The 21,663-nt window shown below is 40.1% G+C and overlaps 1 protein-coding gene across 1 annotated transcript in view; it reads left to right on the top strand.

Moving 5' to 3' along the window:
- The window catches only part of rexo1 (REX1, RNA exonuclease 1 homolog), a 123,255-nt gene that overhangs the window by 27,715 nt on the left and 73,877 nt on the right, over window positions 1-21,663 (top strand). The gene's annotated exons all lie outside the window — the stretch shown is intronic.

The raw sequence follows: 21,663 nt of genomic DNA on the forward strand, positions 1-21,663 counted from the left end.
GCAAGACTGTAAGTAGCTCATCTGACCTATCGTCTTTTGTTTATGGAGAGTAGTGTCGAACTTAGCAAGCGGTTATCAGTCGGAGATCAAGGCCTGAAAGTCACAAAGAGATAGGGAAGTGTCTGAAGAGTCAAAATGAGTAGGAAAATGTCAACTTGCTGTAACGTTCAGGTGCATTTGGAGACTTGGTTAACTAGTTGGAAAGTTGGGGCATTTTTAGTTTTTCTAGTCACTTCGTCGATATCACAGTTTTGCTTATATTACTGTAACTTCTTCTTTCAGCTGCTCCCATTAGGGGTCATCTTTTTCCATATTTTTCTGTCCTTGTCACCTTGCTCTGTCACACCCATCACCTGCATGTCGTCTCTCACCACATCCATAACCTCCTCTTAGGCCTTCCTTTTCTCCTCTTACCTGGCAGCTCTATCTTTAACATCCTTCTCCCAATATACCCAGCATCTCTCCTCTCACCTCTTTGACTTTGTCTCCCAACTGTCCAACCTGAGCTGACCCTCGAATGTCCTCAGTTCTAATCCTGTCCATCCTCGTCACACCCAATGCAAATCTGAACATCTTTAACTCTGCCACCTCCAGCTCTGTCTCCTGTGCCACCGTCTCCAACCTGTATAACACAGCTGGTCTCACTACCATTCTGTAGACCTTCACTTTTACTCTTGCTGATACCCGTCAGTCACAAATCACTCCTGACACTCTTCTCCACCCACTCCACCGTGCCTGCACTCTCTTTTTTTCACTTCTCTTTCACAATCCCCGTTACTCTGTATTTTTGATCCCAATTATTTAAAATCCTCCACCTTTGCCAACTCTACTCCCTCATCCTCACCACTCCACTGACCTCCCTCTCATTCACACGCATGTATTCTGTCTTGGTGGTCCTACTGACCTTCATTCCTCTCCAGTGTCTCCTCAACCTGCTCTCTACTCTCACTACAGATCACAATGTCATCGGCAAACATCACAGTCCACGGTGAGTCCTGTCTAATCTCGTCTGTCAGCCTGTCCATCACCATTGCAAATAAGAAAGGCCTCAGAGCCGATCCCTGATGTAATCCCACCTCCGTCACTCCTACCGCAGACCTCGCCACGGTCACACTTCCCTCGTTCATATCCTGTACCACTCTTAACTACTTCTCTGCCACTCCCGACTTCCTCATACCATACCACAGCTCCTCTCGAGACATATGCTTTATTACTGTAACAGTCGGTCATATTCAAAAACTAATTCTGTTACCCACTTCGCCCATGAAATTTAAGTCGGTGGATCTCCGTAATAGTGATGTTCGTTAATTGGAATGTATTGGAAGTTCTATGTACAGTACCGGTTGAAGGTTATAGAACACCTATGCTTTTCCAGTTTTTCTTCAGATTTAATCGGTTGAAATGCAATGAATGACCTAAAATGCTGAAAAGGGAAGAAGTAAACTATCAGAGTTTTAAATTTAAAGTTTAGTTTAGCAAAAACCTAAAAATAGCATAATATTACAAATGGGCCTTCTTCAGGGAACAACTAATAGGTTACAACCTACAGACGTTCTGCAGCAGTTCAAGTAAATGAAGCCTTGCAAGTTGATGCAAACAGTTTGCACCGGTGTCCCAGCTTCTGACATTAAAGCAGCCAGGATAAGCAGCCCTTGCGTGTCGCATGTGCTGGCACCATGCCCCGCTACATTAGAATTAAGGTGGTTTTTTCCCCCAGTGGTGGTGCCTCTGAAAATTACGAAGTGCTTCTGACAATGTTATGTGCGTCTTGTAGCACACGACTGGTGTCTCCGTGCTGCAAACGTATTGTGACTCGTGATGTATGCTACCAGTTAAGAGTTTTAGAACACCTCAGTTTTTCTTCAGATGTGATGAGTTGAAATGCAATAAATGACCTAAAATGGTGAAAAGGTAAGGCTAGCAAAAACTTAAAAAAAAAACAAAAAACAATTCAGATTCTTACAAATGGGCCTTCTTCAGGAAACAACTAACAGGCTACAACCTACAGATGTTCAGCAGCAGTTAAAGCAAACAAACCCTTGCAAGTTGAAGCAAACACTTTGCACAGGCATCCCAACTTGTGTTGATTACTTCAAAACCCTCAGTGTGTCTTCAAGCAGAGTTGGAACAGACTGTGTTACTACACCCTCTGGAGTACCGCTTGGACAATATAACATGAAGAAAACGACAAAATAAACAATTGAAATGAGAGAGAGAGAAGTGTAGGCGTTTCATTTAGAGAAATTGCAACTAAAAAAAAAAATCCAAGTGTCGGTGAGTCCAGTGGTGTCCAAAACAGTCCAAAGGCAATTGGAAACTGGAAGAACCTCTGATAGGATGAGATCTGGCAGAGCCAAAGTCACCAGCCAATCGGAAGATAAGATTTGGTTGTGACTTTGGCTCTGCCAGATCTCCTCCTATCAGAGTTTCTTCCAGTTTCCAGTTGCCTCTTAACCAGCAGTGTAGCTAAACAACTTTGTATACAGTATTTGTATTTTTTTTTTTCTTTTACCACAGACTAATATCACTACAGTATTTACTCACTAGGGCTGGACGGTATGACCAAAATTCTATATCACAGTATTTTTCAAAATTATACCAGTTTCACGGTAAGGTTGGGTGGTATCCAAATTTTGATACCGTCAAACCTCCTCCCTATTTTACCTCGGTATACGGTATTACCGTGAATAATAAAAAAATTGTGACGTAAGGCTCAGACAGCGTCACCAAACTGTTGGCTTGTGCCTAAACTGTTCAGAAACTGAATATCAAACACTAATACTGAAACAATAAAAAAATAACATGCAGAACAATATTAACAACTTTTATTAGCAACAAATAGCAGTTTATAAAAAAGTGCAAATACAACAGTCAACCAGAATTAAATTAACATAAACATCCAGAACAGTTTTTGCACGGAGACGCGCACACAAATCAATTAAATTAAATCACACCGCCTGAACAACTTTTAATAACAAAGAAGAGCAGCTTATAAAAAAGTGCAAATAGACCCACAACAGTCAACCAGAGTTGAATTAACATAAACATCATCCATATTATAAAAAGTATTGCAAAGCAACAGTCCTAAACAAAAACTTCTTTCCAGTCTTCTTTCCAATATTGTTTTTAACGTAAACCAAATAAAAATACTAGAATCAATTAAATAAATAAAAATAAACACAGTGCGAATAGGAACAAATGGAAAGTGGCATCAATCTAGTCAAGATTTTTCGCTACAGCAACATTTATTAATATAGCACATTTTCATACAAAAAGATGTAGCTCAAAGTGCTTTACAAAATGGAGAATAGAAAAATAGAAGACACAGTAAAAAATAAAAATAAGTCAACATTAATTAACATAGAATAAGTAAGGTCCGATGGCCAGGGTGGACAGAAAAAAAAAAAATCCAGACGGCTGGAGAAAAAAAAAATAAAATCCATAGGGATTCCAGACCATGAGACCACCCAGTCCCCACTGGGCAATCTACCTAACAGAAGTCAAACAGTCCTCTTTGGATTTAGGGTTCTCATGGAAGAACTTGATGATGAATGTCATGTAGACTTCTGGCTTTCAGTCCATCAATGTTGGAGCAAAGAAACCGGAAAAATAAACAGAAGAGAGAGTAGGGCTCAGTACGGATTTTAGAGCCACTATGAATAGTTATTGTGATGAATTGAACATACAGAGTATCATGATTAAGTTAAAGTGAAGTTAGGAGAAGGCCATGTTAAAGTAATATGTTTTCAGCAGTTTATTAAAGTGCTCCACCGTATCAGCCTGGTGAATTCCTATTGGCAGGCTATTCCAGATTTGAGGTGCACAACAGCAGAAGGCCGCCCGCCTCACCACTTCTTTTAAGTTTAGCTCTTGGAATTCTAAACAGACCCTCATTTGAGGATCTAAGGTTACGATTTGGAATATAAGATGTCAGACATTCCGATATATAAGATGGGGCGAGATTATTTAAGGCTTTATAAACTATAAGTTGAATTTTAAAGTCAATTCTGAATGACACAGGTAACCAGTATAGTGACATCAAAACTGGAGAGATGTCCTCGGATTTTCTTTTCCTAGTTAGGATTCTAGCAGCTCCTTTCTGCACTCATTGCAAGTGATTTATGTCTTTTTTGGGTAGTCCTGAGAGGAGTGCGTTACAGTAATCTAGTCGACTGAAAACAAACGCGTGAACTAATTTCTCTGCATCTTTCAGTGATATAAGCGGTCTAACTTTTTTGTTATGTTTCTTAAGTGGAAAAAATGCTGTCCTAGTGGTCTGATGAATATGCGATTTAAAATTCAGGTTACAGTCAACAGTTACCCCTAAGTTTTTTCTTCCGTCTTAACTTTTAATCCTAATGCATCAAGTTTATTTCTGATAACCTCATTGAATCCATTATTGCCAATTACTAAAATTTCAGTTTTCTCTTTATTTAGTTAGAAAAACCAGCATGTTTACTTTATAAACTACTATATAAAAGCACTCGAGATTCTCCTTCCGTCCCGTGAGTGCTACGCAGGTGCGAAGTTTCACACACGCCCCGAACATTTTGCAATGCACAATGAGATTTGTAGTTTCATTTTTCCAGGTAAAAGATGATTTTCTACTCCAGACTGTGCCATATCTTCTTCTTTCTTTCTTACTATATAAAAGCGGTCAGGATTGTCCTTCCGTCCTGTGAGTGGAAAGCGTAGCGGTATTTCGCTTATCACAGACTTACTACTTGCAGCTTGCGGTACGAAGCGACATGATGTGAGCAGAGTTCTGGTGTTCCCATCGTTCCCTTGCTTTTGTGCGCGATGCACTGGAAAAATAGACAAAATTATGTCTCTGGAAATAATTCATGTTGAAGGAGTACAAATGCCTCACCGCGTAGTAAATATCAGGGGGGTTCAAAAGGGCGACCTCAATATAGAAAAAAAGTTTACATTTCATCACAAAATAACAGAAACTACAGTATTAAAGTAATACGCTCAAATGCAATATAACCAAATTAATGAGTTTGTATAAAATATCAAATTGATCTACATATTGAATTGCCTTAAGAAGTGGTCAACTTAAAAGTCGGTCGCCTTAAAAGGCGGGTCAGCCTAGTGTGTGTGTGTGTGTGTGTGTGTGTATGTATGTACTGTGTGTATATAGATGTATGTATATATATATGCATGCCCATTTTTTATATTTGAGCCCCTGCTCCTGAGGAACTCTCTGTCTGCACGTTTTATGCTTACCGTTATGAGACTATGTTTTGGGAGTCCCAAGTCCACTTGCTTCTTGTGGAGTTCATGCTTACGTTGCCAGCTGTTTGAAAAGGCCCCGACAATATTACGGCATAGTCCGAGGGCACACTTGGTTTTTTGCCTCTGGTCATGCAATCCATTTGTGACAGCCAAGTTTAGATTGTGACCGAAGCAGTATAGCCACGGCCAATGCAGGGACCTGATTGTGGCTTGAATGTTGGCAGCGTTGTCAGTGGTTATGGCTGAAAGTTTTTTCTCGTCCAGTTGCCATTCCTGAAGTGCAGCTCTGAGCGCAGCAGCAAGATTGTCCGCTGTATGACTCTCAAGAAAATATGTAGTTTGGAGGCATTTAGATTCAAGTTTCCAGTCAGGTGTAATTGTATGGACAGTCAGAGACATATATGGTGTCATGTTAACTGACGACCACATGTCAGTTGTTAAGGAATAACTGTCTGCCGCTGACAGCAGCACTTGAACATTGTCTCTAACTTTACTATATAAATGTGGGACGGCTGTTTGTGAGAAATATTTCCGTCCAGGCAGCTCGTACTGGGCAACTAGGACCTTTACCATGTCTGTAAAGGACTTTTTTTTTTTTCCACTGTCTGGAAAGAGACCATTTCCTTCGCTAAGTATTTTGTCACTGCATCAGTACAGGTTTTCCAACGGACACTGTCCCTTTTGTACTTTGTTGCTGTCCCGAAGGCCCCCATTATCGTCGGCTGCGTACTGGCGGTGGACCTAGATGTTGTTGGTCCTGCATCGGGAGGCGTTGAAACTGTTGCACTGAGTGAACTCGGGTCCATCCTCGCAGCAGTGAGTGGATGGTGGTTTTAATATATATCGACCTTAGGTTCGAGGTATTTCCATCTCTCGTCACCTTTTTGTTGCACAATTTGCAAATTGCCTCGTCCGTATTTACCGCCTCTCCCTTCTCGTTCGGTCGAAAGCCGAAATACTGCCAAACTGCAGAAGTTGTGTTCTTTTTTCGAGACCAGGTTACTTGGTGCGCGAGTCGCCATCTTTCCCCACCTCTCTCTTTCTCCTCCACGCTGTCACGTGATGACAACCGCGCATACACATTTTTAGGCATTAAATAAATTATACTTAATATTTAATCCTTGTCTCCTATATAAGTGCATTGTTTTTATGACGGTATAACAGTATTGAAACTGATACCGTTGCTATTTTTTAGATCCCGCGGGATACCATATTACCATATTACCGCCCAAGCCTATTTCACGGTATTCAACTGTATTTTTTTCCCCATGCAGTAGACTGGCAAAAAATAACCTATTCCACTGTCATGAAAATTATACATTGTACAAAAAACATTTTAATGTGCACACAAGTATCAATACAGGTTTGCATGGCCCCTTAAAGTGATCGTTTTCAAGGGGGTTGCGCTAATGAAGAGAAGGAATCGCATGGCATGACAGTTGCCGTCAAAATATAGAACTTTTTTATTGAACAAATTTTGCAGACAACTTAAACTATAATTTTGACAACATATTGTAACATATTGTATTGACCCCCTTCTTTTGACACCCACTGCACGCCCAACCTACCTGGAAAGGGGTCTTTTTTTGAATTGCCTTTCCCAAGGTTTCTTCCATTTTCCCTACAAGGTTTTTTTGGGAGTTTTTCCTTGTCTTAGAGAGTCAAGGCTGGGGGGCTGTCAAGAGGCAGGGTCTGTTAAAGCCCATTGCGGCACTTCTTAATTTTGGGCTATACAACAATAAATTGTATTGTATTGTATATTTTCAACCATCCAAAGTGGCATTTAGACTTAGTGTGGAGAAAAGAGACTCAAAAAGAGTTGAAGACACAAAAAAGAAAAAGAATAATCGAGGCGCAAATTCAGAAAATATCAGCCCGGAACAAGTGGAACTGAAAAAAGCAGGTCCAATCCGGATGTTGGCGCTATACACATGCAGAGCAGGTCAGAGGTTATGAAAGCAGCGGAATTCGAAAGGCTCAAAAAAAAAAAGGTTGCCGTGATACACATGAGGAGAAAGTTAAAGAATATGAAATTAGGAAAATTATAAAGTATAAAAAAAAATAAAGATCGCAGGAGCGCAAACAAATGGAAATTATTACTCGAAAAAGGGAAAATAATCACCCCGGACCAGGTGTCATTGAATCAAAAAGCAGGACAAAGCGAGGTCAGAAATAAAAGAAAACGAGTAGAAAACAAAGTAAAACGTCATAAAGAGGTTTAAAAATAAGGGGACCAAACGCAGAGCATGGTAGAGAAAATGAAAACTGGAATTCATAAGACTCTTAGAAACACATGCGGCGCAATATACAGAATATGAAAGCAGAAAAAAACAAGTGTCAAAAAAAGAAAGTAACGATCACATTATCGCAAAGAAAGAGAAATTATTACTCGGAGAAATAATGAAAAGTTGAATAGAGATCAAATATATGGACTTAAGTGATATGTCAGAAGTATGTCAATATTGTAAGGCTTTGAAGTTTAAGTCAAGAGAATTTCAAAAACTGAGTTTACCTCGCATGCATTGATTGGTTACTTTGCAAAAAAAAAAAAAAAGGATTAACTGCTGATGATGAAGATCGTTTTGTCTGTGCTGAAATTCCAAACAGGGACACCTATCCTGAGTTAGGGTACAAAGTCTCACTGACCTCATTAAAAAGATTCAGCACATTGGGACTCGAAAGATTGTAAAAATATTGTTTTTACAGAAGTTCTGAAATAAAAGTGAAACTAATGAAATAGCAAAAATTCAAAGAAAAAAAAAATCTTAAAATGTGTATCCAGAAAAACAAAAACCGGGGTTGGTGAGCAAAGTGAGCAGAGGGCAGAGCCCCCTAGTTACTTCATAGTATTTTTTTTTAACAATTTCTTTGTCAGTACTTCAACTCTCCTTTTCCTCTTTTGTTTTCATGTTCTTTGGAAGCTTGTTTAGACCAAACAAATGAAATTATGGACTTCCTCCTCGTGAGTAGGAGTTCACTTTTTGAATAGGAGTTTAATAAGAATAAGGTATCGGTATACAGTGAGGCCTAGGTGGGGTATGGCCAAAAAAAGGTTGGGGACCACCGATCTAGACAGTGTACAGATGCAGCTGTCATAAGCGCACTTTCTGCGGACATCTTGCACTCAAACAATGTGAAGTAGTGCAGTTCCCATCTACTGGGTCGCATGTGTCTGACCCATTTTTTTTTTCTTTTTTTTTCTCATTATACATTTGCTTGGCACATTCAGGATTGATACCTGTGCACTCCTGCTGATATTTGGACCACTCTCAAAATAATTTGCACACTTAACACAAAAACAGATGCGAGGCAAAAATTAGAGCATCCTTAAGAATCCTGGTTCTTCAGACAAAAGAGGTTTTTTTTTTTTTTTTTCCTTTCAAAAACGGCAACCATAGATTAACCCTAATTGTGGGATAGGCTGGATATGGCAACGTTAAATCGCGGTTCTGCTGTGTGTTTGTTTTCATACATTTCAGTAACCTTTTGACCTGTGGATAGATACTGTCAATCGGTGGGTGTGTTAAAATGCACTCACATCGTCGGGTTGAGGTGAATAACCCAGTTAAGGGAGAAGTCTTGTTGTTTAATTTGCGTTCACATGCACAAGTCATCTTCTGGAGTTCTCCTTGGGCAAAACCACTCTGACGTCATTAAACTGCACAAAAAATAATCCCATGGCAGTTATGGGTCGTGAAGACACACGATAGGCAAAATTGGGTCGCAAGGAGAAAAGAAAAAGTTTAGACGCCACTGCAATAACCCAATTTCTGTAATCAAAATAAGGATTTACGTAGTATTTTAGAAGTCTGTGATTGTTAATTCCATAATGAGTAATGCCTTAAATTCTCTCGTAAGTACACTTCATATTTTTTACATCTATTCATTGTACTGTTTTATGAGTTTTTCTTTATTTCAATAGCGAGCTTACAGTCAAAGTAAAAAGTATGTGAACCAATTGGAATGATCTGGTTTAGATAGATAGATACTTTATTAATCCCAAGGGGATACAAAGAAACAATATTAAATTAAATAGTAATAAAAATGAAAAAAAAATTAAAATAAAATTAATGTTCGCATTTACTCCCCCGGGTGGAATTGAAGAGTCGCATAGTGTGAGGGAGGAATGATCTCCTCAGTCTGTCAGTGGAACAGGACAGTGACAAAAGTCTGTCACTGAAGCTACTCCTCTGTCTGGAGATGTTCCTGTTAAGTGGATGCAGTGGATTCTTTATGATTGACAGGAGTTTGCTTAGTGCCCTTCGTTCTGCCACAGATGTTAAACTGTCCAACTTTAATCCTACAATGGAGCCTGCCTTCTTAACAAGTTTGTCCAGGCATGAGGCGTCTTTCATCTTTATGCTGCCACCCCAGCACACCACCGCGTAGAAGAGGGCACTCGCCACAACCGTCTGGTAGAACATCTGCAGCATCTTACTGCAGATGTTGAAGGATGCCAACCTTCTCAGAAAGTATAGTCTGCTCTGAGCTTTCTTACATAGAGCATCAGTATTGGCAGTCCAGTCCAATTTGTCATCCAGCTGCACTCCCAGATATTTAAAGGTCTGCACCCTCTGCACAGTCACCTCTGATGATCACAGGGTCCATGAGGGGCATGAATTGGTCGTAAAAATTCATCTGATCTTCATGTAAGTCCCAGGTGCTGATCTACACAATGAGCTTAAGCCAATGACACACAAAACATTCTACTCTTTCATGTCTTTATTTTACAAACGCATTCAACGTTCACAGTGGTAGTGGAAAAAGTAAGTGAACCTTGGGATTTAATAACTGGTTGACCCTCCTTTGGCAGCAATGACCTCAACCAGGAGCTTCCTGTAACTGCAGATCAGACCTGCACATCGTGCGGGGGGAATTTTCACCCATTCTTCCCTGCAGAGCTGCCTTAACTTTTCCATATTCTTTGGTTGTCTTCTGTGTGTGGCTCTCACTCTCTTCAAGTCACTCAATAGGATTGAGATCTGAGCTCTGACTGGGCCGCTCCACAAGGCCGAGTTTGTTCTTCTGAAGCCATTGTGCTGTGGATTTACTGCGATGTTTGGGCTCGTTGTCCTGTTGCTCACCCAGCCTCTTCTGAGCTTAAGTTGACGGACAGACACCCTCATGTTATCCTGGAGAATTTGTTGATAAACTTGTGAATTCATTTTCCCCTCAATGATGGCAGGCTGTCCAGGCCCTGATGCAGCAAAGCAGACCCAAATCCTGATGTTCCCTTCACCATACTTTACTGTAGGGATGATGTTTTGATGTTGATATGCGGTGCCCTTTTTACACCAAATGAAGTTCTGCTTGATCCTCCCAAATAGTTCAATTTTGGTTTCATCACTCTACAAACTATTTTCCCAGTACCATTGTGGAGTGTCCAAGTGCTCTTTCGCAAACTTCAGCCGTTCAGCAATGTTCTTTTTGGATAGCCGTGGCTTCCTGCCATGGACTCCTTTCTTGTTCAATGTTTTGTGTGTAGTTGACTCGTGAACAGAGACGTCCGCCAGTTCTAATGAGTTCTTCTAGTCCTTTGCTGTCACTCTAGAGTTCTTCTTTACCTCATTGCTGACTTTGTGTTGTGCTCTTGGGGTCATCTTGTCAGGGCTCCCACTTCTAGGCAGAGTAGCCACAATACCAAACTGTCTCCATTTATAGACAACTTGCCTGACAGTAGACTGATGAATATCTCAGATCTCTGAGATGACTTTGTAACCCTTTCCAGCCCTCTGTAGATGAACAATTCTCCATTGTAGCTCCAGACAGCTCTTCTGTGTGAGGCGTGATTCCCATCTGAATATGCTTCTTGTCAAAAGCTCAAACTCCAACTTTATCGTGTTTTTGATCAATCAAAGTCATTCCAAGTCACTCCTCTGAACTCGTCTCATTAAATGGACTCCAGGTGTGCTAAATGCGGACTGCAGTGAGATTTTTAAAAAGTCTTAAGCTTAGGGTTCACTTTCTTTAAACCAACCTTCAGTTTCACAGTTTGAATGATTTATGCAATATGGTCACCACTTCTCTGAAAATCTGTGTATCTTTAGTTCTAGGAGATTATGCTTGTTCATTATGGTGACTGACCTGAAGATACAACCAGGTTTTATATGGGAACTAGCAAAATACCCGCGCTTCGCAGCAGAGAAGTAGTGTGTTAAAGAAGCAATGAAAAAGAAAAGGAAACATTTTGAAAATAACGTAACCTGATTGTCAATGTAATTGTTTTGTCACTGTTGTGAGTGATGAGTGTTGTTGTCTTATATATATATATATATATATATATATATATATATATATATATATATATATATATATATATATATATATATATACACACACACACATATAAACATATATATACATATACATACATATCTACATATATACACACACAGCTATTTCGTATCAGTGCAATACGCTGTTTGTTAAAACGGTTGACTCCCGCTCTTACGTGCAATAACCAATCAAATCATTCAGTTGTCTTTGCTCAGATGTCATTTTAGAGCTGGATGCCTGGCATCTTTTTTTGACCACAAGTTCGTTTCTGTTTGCTGTGAGGTTCTGTGTTGTGGAGATTCTCAGGATGGATTGCAGGTGCTCATCAGTGAGGCGACTCCTGTGTGCTGTTTTGTTAGTCTTTATCACTGAGAAGAGCTTCTCACACAGATATGTGCTACCAAACATGCACAAGGTTCGAGCCGCATGTAGACGGACTTTTTTTGTTCTTCAAAGTCACCAAAGCGCTGTGCAAACTCAGTGCGCAATAACTGTAGCCGCAATAACTTGCAGCATCATAAGGTAGACTTGATTAACGCGGTAAGTGTTCGGCAAGGCAGCTGAAGCGCTGCATTATGGGATCTGTAGTTTATTGTGTTACCAGCGCTTCATATACCCGGGCCATTAATAACAATAATACAGTATATAAAATGATCTCGGGCCGGATATAATTACACGCTGGGCCGGATGTGGCCCGCGGCCCTTGAGTTTGACACATATGGACTATATAGAACTTGAAAAGATATATTTTTTCAAATGTGATCGCGCAATTCAGATAAGACTACAGCCTGCATGCCTCAATGAGTCATCCTCCCCTCGCTCTTACTTTTTTACCGTTCATCTAATGAATACACTGAGTATGGCTTTACCAAAACAATCATTGATGGCGAATAAAGTATCCATTATTCAAGTATGTAGATCGGGATATATATATACATATATATATATATACCCCAGCGCAGCGAGAAGTAGTGTGTTAAAAAGCTAGAAAAGAAAAGGGAACATTTTAAAAATAACGTAACATGACTGTCAATATACAGTATTTGTTTTGTGAGTGTTACTGAGTGTTGCTGTCATCAAGGATTTGATTATCATTATTTCTTTCAATCAGGTTCGTATTTGTACGATGTGTTGTGTTCAAGTTACATTCCGTGTTTGTCAATCGTTGTAAAGATGACAGGTTTCATTCATTGATTCGTTTCTTACTGCATCAATAAACAGCTCGCCTTCTTCTTTATCTGAGACCTGACACACTGCATGCACGGGTTTTTTACACTGTCTTCCTTTAGCGGGACATTGACTTTTTCCACCGTGTGCTTTGTTTCGCAGTAGCTGGATTTATGAATATGCTTATCAGACGCTTCATATTTTTGCTGCCTTTTCAATTGTGTAATTCGGTTTTTGTTCAGCGCTCTTTGGAACTGTTGCCTTTTATCTGTGCACTGCGTCAGTTCACGTGAGCCACTCGGTGTACTTGCATCGAAGGTTCCCAGCTGTGCTGGTGCCATCTCGTGCTATGTCCATGGCTGTATTTAATGTTACCTTAGTCCTGGCACTTAAAACTTTCTCTCGCAGTTTCGCTGAGTTTGTGTCAAACACCACCCTGACCATCTCATCTTCCTCTCCATAAGCACAGTCCTTCACCCGTGAATATTTACCCGTGGCAGTTTGCTATTGGATTGCCGCTGACGGACGGCCTTATATGGGCAGGCACTAAATTACAAACGCCAGCGGCAGCCTGTCTATGAACTTAATTTAAAGTGTAGGTTTACATCGTGCTTTGTTTCCAAGTAGCAGAACTCATGAATATGGTTGTATATGTCACTCGCTCGCTTCTTATTGTTTCGCGGCCTTCTCAATTATATAATGCATGTTTTCTTCAGCGCTTTTTTGAGGTCTTCCTGGTTTTCTATATACTGCGTGATTACGTGGGAGGCGTGATGATGTCACACGAAACTCCGCCCCCACGGCATTGAAGCTCATCTCCATTACAGTAAATGGAGAAAAACTGCTTCCAGTTATGAACATTACGCGTAGAATTTCGATATAAAACCTGCCCAACTTTTGTAAGGAAGCTGTAAGGAATGAACCTGCCAAATTTCAGCCTTCCACCCACACGGGAAGTTGGAGAATTAGTGATGAGTCAGTGAGTGAGTGAGTGAGTGAGGGCTTTGCCTTTTATTAGTATAGATTAGACATAAATAGAGAGAATTCCTAGGGGTTCACATACTTTTTACTTTGACTGTCTATTGTTTGGGTGACCAAATGGATTTGTTCTGGTCAGACACTTAAAGGTTTGGCCTCACAAATTAGAATTTCATGGATTCAAATCCCATTCCCTTTTGTCCCAAAGTCTGTGTGGTTTTATTTATGGCTTGTGGCCTGTTCACCAAACCTGACACAGACAGACATGAGGCACAAGTCCAGCACAACGCATGCTGTGTTATGTGGAAAACTCTTCCCTAATCGTTTTCCACAATTCAGCCACTGTTATAAAAGCTCAAGTATCGTACTGCACGCAGCACTCTATCTTTGCCTTCTTTCTCTCTTCCTCTGTCAGTTTTCAATCCTGCACCAGAAGGCTTCTTCTTCTCCTTCCCGACTCCAGCTCCTCATTGAAGGCGGCAGGCTTCTTTTATGCTGCACCTGGGAGTACTTCCATTAGCTTGGTCCGGAAGCACTTCTGGGTGAGGTGGGAGCCCAACTAAGTATGGCTCACCAATTCCTGCAGTACCCTCTGGCAGCACCCAGGGAACTCAGCAGGCCTGTGTTGAACTCCAACTCCTATGAAGCCCTATGGGAACCAATGGTGCAGTAGCAACACAGGGGTCTGCCATCTAGTGCTCTGGAAGCACTTCTGGATGAAGTGGGAGCCCGACTAAGTAGAGCTCACCATTTCCCACAATACCCTCATACAGCACCCAAGGAACCCAACAGGCCTGTGCTGAACTCCCAACTTCCCTGAAGCCCTATGGGAACCCATAGTACTATAGCAACCCAGGGGTCTGCCATCTAGTGCTCCAGAGGAGGTGATGCCCTGTGCATGTTCTCTCCCCTGGCCTTTCCATTACAGAAGTATCTGGGCTGGGTAAAGACCCTGGCCGTCCACCACAGCCTGTATATTATGGTTTTGATAGCCTTTATAGTAGGGGTCTCTAACTCTTCCCCCCCCGAGAGAGCTACTTTTACAAAATGAAAATGGCCGAGAGCTCCACATGTTTTCTAACATTTCTTCTCATCGCTTATTTAAATCCAAACAAACTGAATACGCTTCTTTTGCATGAACGTTTACAAAATGTTGGTGTCCACAACGCACATTTTGCATTAAAACATCACAAAGAAATATTTAGTTCACTTGCAAGTACATTTTGTACGTCTGTCTGCATTTTCTAGTGTATCTCGCACTATTGGATTAAAACATGAAGGCTGTCAAAACAAAACAATGTAATTCCAAATCCACAGATCTGATTTATTTATTTGTCATTTTGTCACATGTCACTGTTTCACTTCCCAAGAGTATTCACAGGTCCAGTCACACATGTGATGTGTTTTTTAGTTAGTCAGATGACTGGCACTGAGGTGTGTGGTGGAGTGGAGCCACTGAGGTTCACTCTTTTATGGAGTCATTTCAATGTTCGTCTGTCAGTCTTGTTCTGATTTGATTTCATGACATTCACGTCAGACTCACAGATGTGTGGAGACCCCAACAAAGCAGACATTTTCAGAGCTGCTTGGTGAAGATTCTTCTAGTTATCAGGCTCTACTAAGCTCCAGAAATGCTGTTGAGACTTTAACTGCATATTATTTTGAAGGTTTACTAATATATAAAACCCAATGTCTGTCTGCTTTTCACGTGTGAACTACTTCACGGTTTTATTTTGGGTTTTTCTATAATTTGCTTGAACATTCCGGGCGATTTTGCGACTTCTCTCATTTCGCTATGTATCATAGTTTGGTTGCGGTTCCGATTTATTTGCGCGAATCAGAGAAACACGCAGCAGGCCGAGGGGAGGGGACTTCCTCACTCACTCGCCAGCTTCGGGGCGTGTCCCTTAACTCCGCTTAGCTAGTGAACGAGAGAACAATTAAATTCAACTTTGTTTGATATTTAAAATAAAGTGTTACTACTTGATGAGTTTGAGTCTGGATATTCTCTTCAGTGTCTGCCACATTGAAAAGAGAGATTGCAGTTCAGATTGTGGATCGTGATTTTGTGTTAAAGCATCGTGATATGATTTTTTGGAAAGATCGCCCACCCATAATTTGACTAATGAAGTTTTAAAATTTATGTAGGATTCATTAACCCTTTGGCGAGCTATCGGTAGCTCGCGACTGATGTGTTGGAGACCCCTGGTTTATATGTAACTCTTTGGGCCTATTTAATTGGACGTAGTAGTGGCTCAGTGGCTAAGGATCTGCGCCGGTATCCGGAAGGTTGCCATTTCGATTCCCCGTTACTGCCAAAGGGGTCCTACTTGGCTGGGCCCTTGAGCAAGGCCCTCAACCTGAGCAATGGCTGACCCTGCACTCTGACCCCAAGTCGAACTAAAGAACAAAAAAAAAATAAGGCTCAGTGTTTATGGTCCGATTATCTCGATTTTTAATAATTTATTTTTTTCAAAATGGCTATTTTTAATTGGCCTTATTTAAAAATCTCCTGTTCTAAGCATCACATAAAGTATTTAGAAATATCAAAAGTGTGTCAGCTGAAGTCTTTTTGCCTCCCTTCCTTTAGCTGCTTTCTTTAATGAACACAGAAGGTGCGTTGAGGGGGCCATTCAGGTGGATTACTTCCAGATCGCTTGTCCATGTTGGATATCCCGCTTTACCGAACTGCAAATTGCTACATTTTAAACGAAACTGAGGGAAACTGAACAACTGAAATAATGTTGTGAGAGAAACTCGTGCAGTAGCTTGATTTATTATAGGACAGCAACAGCCCCCCAAAGGAGTGGGCTCTGTTTATGAAGAACAGAAGACAACTTGTGACCCTGAGTGTGTTTCTCTTTGGAGTCATTTAGCTTATTTTAGTGCATATTTTGTTTTTAATAAACAGGTTAATAAATCTCTCTGGGACATCAGCGCTGTGTCTGGTAAATGTTTTAATGAGCCCACATGTTAAATGCCTGATCCCAAAGCCCCCTGTTAGTAAAATGTTAAACATTTAGTCCCCCACCACATTTTTTGTTATGTTCTTTTGATTGTCTCTTTGTTTTTCTAGGCTTCTGATGTTTGTAAAATGACAGACTCAATTGCCACCCACTTTTCTCCATTTCATAGTTTTTGATTGTCCTTAAGCTTTTGTAGCCACAGTCATTTGTGACTTTTATAGCCTTTAGTACACTAGATAGTTTTTCCTATGCACGGGTTAAATAATCCATCACCTGTTTATGTTCAAAAGCAGAAACAAAGAAAGGCAATACAGTGAATATATTGTATGCACAAAAGCAATGGTTTAGGAAAAGAATGCAATAGAAAGCATCTGCAGTCCTCTAAATACAGACGATAACAAACACTAATAATGAAGACGTGGGAAATGAAGAAAGAAATTGGAACAAAATGCTCACATGCAAAGGTTAGCTCCAGAAGGATACACAAGATTATCCAAGGAAAGCAAAAAAGAAAAAAAACTAACGGAACAAACAACTTCTGTAGGGGTTACGGGCCTGGGACATGATGTGAAAGTCGAAGACATGAATGTTAATACATTGAGCCTAAAGGAAATGGGGGATTGTTTTTGCGCATGGTCGTCGTCTTCTTTCGACTGCTCCCGTTAGGGGTTGTCACAGCAGATCATCCGTCTCCATATCTCCCTGTCCTCTGCATCTTGCTCTGTCACACCCACCACGCACATGTCCTCTATTACCACATCCATCTCATTCTTTTTCTTTTGCCTGACAGCTCTATCCTTAGTACCCTTCTCCCAATATACCCACCATCTCTCCTCCTCGCATGTCCAAACCAACGCCATGTCACCATTCTGACTTTGTCTCCCAACCATCCAACTTGAGCTGACCCTCTAATGTCCTCATTTCTAATCCTGTCCATCTTTGTCACACCCAATGCCAATCTTAACATCTTTAACTCTGCCACCTCCAGCTCTGTCTCCTGTGCCACCGTCTCCAGCCCATATAACATAGCTGGTCTCTCTACCGTCCTGTAGACCTTCCCTTTCACTCTTGCTGGTGGCCCGTTCGTCATAATTTTCCTGCTTATTCCTTTCCAATGTTTCAGGTTTAGAACACTAGAACAACAGTGGCCAGAACAGGCCACTCAGCCCAGCAAGTTCACTCATCCCATTTACCTAACATCAAGTTACGATTTGAAGGTCTCAAAACTCCTACAATCCACCTCCACCTGTTAAACCATTCATTCCTGTTTTGGAGGTCGTTTCATTGTTGCCCCTCTAGTGTTCCAAAGCAGCTGAAACTAATTAACAACTAATTACTACTAAACTGATTAACAAGCCCCTCTGCTACTTAACTTCTGGGCTATTGATCTGGTCATTAACTTGATGCTGTACTTCATTACACATTTTTTGATATATATATATATAGTATATATACAGTGACCAAGTAACCCTGTTACAGCATCTGCATTTACAATTTACATGCTCCTAACCTTGCATCACCCATCGAGATCTTTTCTGTTTACTTTGACGGAGAAACACAGCATAGCTGTGAGCCTGCTATTGCCCCGTACAGTCACGGAGATCGCACTTCGGGATGCTCATGCTGTCTAATTGGGTGAGGTCCCAAGAGAGTTTACAAACCTCACATTTTCTTGAATGAGTGCCGCATTAGTAGGAATGTTTCTTGAACGAGCATCACTGAACCACATCAAAACTGCTTTTTCGACGTCTTCAAATGCAGCAGTTCACATACGTTTGCAACCCGAGATTTTTCTACTTTTTTTGCTCTGTCTTTCAAGAAAATTGACAGCGACGATGGTCAAAATTCCAAATTCACTGGCAATGTCTTTTTTCTTTTTGCCGCAAAAGAGAGCTGCAATAATGTAAAGTATTTTTTTCTAATATGCACTGTTATCGTTTTTTCGTGTCTGCTGTTTCTATAGGAGGGTGACAATGAGTTAAATTCCAATGGATGTTTTTCAAATGTTGATGAGCAATAAGCAAAACGTATCGCTGAAAATCGCAGGAAACAAAAAAGACAAAAAAAAAAACACGGTACAAGGAAAGTTCAAAGAAAGAAAAAAAAATTACAATGTTTCTGTTTGGGGGATCATTGTGCACAACTGAGCTGTGCCATAGAACTAACTACTCTGTGGATGATTCATTCAGGCACTTCGTTGTAATGTAAGTATCTGCTGAACGGACTTCGTAGTAACGAGATTTGTATAGACTTGTGTCATATGGGGAAACAGTCGGGACCATAAAAATACTTTGTTGTAATGAATATTTCATTGTAAAGAGATATACTATATATATATATATATATATATATATATATATATATATATATATATATATATATATATATATATATATATACATACATATATATATATATATATATATATATATATATATATATATATATATATATATATATATATATATATGTATATATATATTTATATATACACTGTGTGCACAATTATTAGGCAAGTGAGTATTTTGACCATATCATCATTTTTATGCGTATATTCCAACTCCAAGCTGTATTAACTTGAATGCTTATTGGATTTAAGCACGCCAGGTGATGTGTATTTGTGTAATGAGGGAGGGTGTGGCCTAAGGAGATCAACACCCTATATCAAGGTGTGCAGAATTATTAGGCAGCTAGTTTTCCTCAGGCAAAATGGGCCAAAAAGAGATTTAACTGACTCTGAAAAGTCAAAAATTGTAAAAGTCTTTCAGAGGGATGCAGCACTTTTGGAATTGCTAAGATATTGGTGTGTGATCACAGAACCATCAAACATTTTGTTGCAAATAGTCAACAGGGTCGCAAGAAACGTGTTGAGAACAAAAGATGCAAATTAGCTGCCAAAGATTTGAGAAGAATCAAACGTGAAGCTACCAGGAACCCATTATCCTCCAGTACTTTCATATTCCAGAGCTGCAACCTACCTGGAGTGCCCAGAAGTACAAGGTGTTCAGTGCTCAAAGACATGGCCAAGGTAAGGAGGGCTGAAACCCAACCACCACTGAACAAGAAACATAAGTTGAAACGCCAAAACTGGGCCAAGAAATATCTGAAGACAGATTTTTTCAAAGGTTTTATGGACCGATGAGATGAGAGTGACTCTTGATGGACCAGATGGATGGACCTGTGGATCAGTAATGGCACAGAGCTCCACTCCAACGTGGAGGTGGGGTACTGGTATGAGCTGGTATTTTTAAAGATGAGCTAGTTGGACCTTTTGCATTGAAGATGAACTCAAAATCAACTCCCAAACCTACTGCCAGTTTTTCAAGACACTTTCTTCAAACAGTGATACAGGAAAAGACCATGATTTTATGCAGGCCAATGCTCCATCACTTGCATCGAAGTTCTCCACTGCGTGGCCAGCCAGTAAAGGCCTTAAAGATGAAGGAATAATGACATGGCCCCCTTCCTCATCTGACCTAAACCCTATCGAGAACTTGTGGGCACTTCTTAAACGCTAGATTTACGGGGGAGAAAAACAATACACCTCTCTGAAGAGTGTCTGGGAGGCTGTAGTCACTGCTCCACAAAAAGCTGATCGTCAACAGATCAAGAAACTGACAGACTACATGAATGGAAAGGCTTATGACTGTTATTGGAAAGAAGGGTGGCTATATTGGTCATTGATTGATTGATTGATTTTTTGAAATGTCAGAGATGTTTATTTGTAAATTTTGAGGTGTTTGTTTATTATTCTCACTATAACAGATGAAAATAAACAAGTGAGATGGGAAAATTTTCATTTTTCCTTTAGTTGCATAATAAATCTGCACACTAATAGTTGCCTAATAATTGTGCACATATGTATTCCCCTGATGATGTTCACACTCACATTTCCGTTGTGAAACATTCAGGTTTCAGGTTTATTAACATTTTGGATTGACTGATAGCACTGTGTTTGTTCCATATTAAAATTAATCCTCAAAATACAACTTGCCTAATAATTGTGCACACAGTATATATATATATATATATATATATATATATATATATATATATATATATATATATATATATATATATATATATATATATATATATATATATATATATATATATATATATATATATATATATATATATATATATATATATATATATATATATATATATATATATATATATATTATATATATATATATATATTATATATACTATATATATATATATATACTATATATAATATATACTAAATACTGCTAAAAAAATTAAAGGAACACTTTTTAATCAGAGTATAGCATAAAGTCAATGAAACTTATGGGATATTAATCTGGTCAGTTAAGTAGCACAGGGGTTGTTAATCAGTTTCAGCTGCTTTGGTGTTAATGAAATTAACAACAGATGCAGTAGAGGGGCAACAATGAGATGACCCCCAAAACAGGAATGGTTTAACAGGTGGAGGCCACTGACATTTTTCCCTCCTCATCTTTTCTGACTGTTTCTTCACTAGTTTCACATTTGGCTACAGTCAGTGTCACTACTGGTAGCATGAGGCTGATACCTGGACCCTACAGAGTTGCACAGGTAGTCCAACTTCTCCAGGATGGCACATCAATATGTACCATTGCCAGAAGGTTTGCTGTGTCTCTGACAGTCTCAAGGGCATGGAGGAGATTCTAGGAGACAAGCAGTTACTCTAGGAGAGCTGGAGAGGGCCATAGAAGGTCCATAACCCATCAGCAGGACCAGTATCTGCTCCTTTGGGAAAAGCAGAACAGGATGAGCACCGCCAGAGCCCTACAAAATGACCTCCAACAGGCCACTGATGTGAATGTCTCTGACCAAACAACCAGAAAGACTTCATGAGGGTGACCCAAGGGCCCCATGTCCTCTAATGGGCCCTGAGCTCACTGCCCAGCAGCATGCAGCTCGATTGGCATTCGCCATAGAATACCAGAATTGGCAGATGCACCACTGGTGCCCTGTGCTTTTACAGATGAGAGAAGGTTCACCCTGAGCACGTGACAGAAGTGAAAGGGTC

This window comes from Polypterus senegalus, chromosome 10 (genome assembly GCF_016835505.1).
Source record: "Polypterus senegalus isolate Bchr_013 chromosome 10, ASM1683550v1, whole genome shotgun sequence".
In the NCBI taxonomy this organism is placed as follows: Eukaryota; Metazoa; Chordata; class Cladistia; order Polypteriformes; family Polypteridae; genus Polypterus; species Polypterus senegalus.